This window comes from Neopelma chrysocephalum, unplaced genomic scaffold (assembly GCF_003984885.1).
Source record: "Neopelma chrysocephalum unplaced genomic scaffold, ASM398488v2 Primary Assembly neopelma1_91247, whole genome shotgun sequence".
Taxonomy (NCBI): domain Eukaryota; kingdom Metazoa; phylum Chordata; class Aves; order Passeriformes; family Pipridae; genus Neopelma; species Neopelma chrysocephalum.
This window is the reverse complement of record NW_020920030.1, coordinates 1-811: the sequence shown is the minus strand read 5'-3', so window position 1 is coordinate 811 and position 811 is coordinate 1. Positions and strand designations below refer to the sequence as shown.

At 65.5% G+C, this 811-nt stretch overlaps 1 long non-coding RNA gene across 1 annotated transcript; it reads left to right on the top strand.

Annotated features, from left to right (window-relative positions):
* The first annotated feature begins 8 nt into the window (after positions 1-8).
* Positions 9-732, top strand: LOC113979974. The gene is made up of 2 exons (XR_003538033.1): positions 9-326; positions 387-732. It is a non-coding gene; the product is annotated as an uncharacterized LOC113979974 (long non-coding RNA).
* Positions 733-811: the final 79 nt, after the last annotated feature.

Genomic DNA, 811 nt, shown 5'->3' with positions numbered 1-811 from the left:
ATGTCCACCCTGGCTTTGTCTCGTGTCACTGTGTGGGACAAGGGCCGTGGGGACGGGGGGGACCCAGCCTGGGTCCCTCCCTCGTGTCCCTTGTCCCCCCTGGTGGCCCTTGGGGACGTTGAAACTGGTTCAGGTCCCTCCCCCGTGTCCCTCGTCCCTCCTGATGGCCCTTGGCCACCCTTGGGGACATCAGGGCGGGTTTGTGTCCCTCTCCGCTGTCCCTTGTCCCTCTTGGTGGCCCCTGCCCACTCTTGGGGACACTGGAGGGGTCTCTGGTCCTCCCTGATGTCCCCAAGGGTGGCCGAGGGCCATCAGAGCTGGGTTGTGTGTCCCCCTATGTCCCTTGTCCCTCCTGGTGGCCCTTGAGGACGTTGAAGCTGGTTCAGGTCCCCCCCCGTGTCCCTTGTGCCTCTTGGTGGCCCTTGGGGACATCAGAGCCGGTTGGATCCCTCTCCAGTGTCCCTTGTCCCTCCTGCTGTCCCTTGTCCTCCCTTGGGGACACTGGAGCCTGTCTGGGTCCCTCAGCCCTGTCCCTCGTCCCTCCTGGTGGCCTCTGCCCTCCCTTGGGGACACCGGGGTCCCCTGATGTCCCCCACCCCCCCTTGGCCCTGCTGGTGTCCCCCAGCCACCCCTGGGGACACCGGGGCTGGTTTGTGTCCCTCAGCTCTGTCCTTGCCCCGGGGTGGCCCTTGGGGACACTCCTGGCACTATAAACTGTCTCTTGTCCCTCTGGTGGCTTTGGCTTTTCTTGGGGGGGGAATTGGGGACATCCCGGGGGGGCTTTGGGTCCCCAACATGTCCTCTGTCCCTC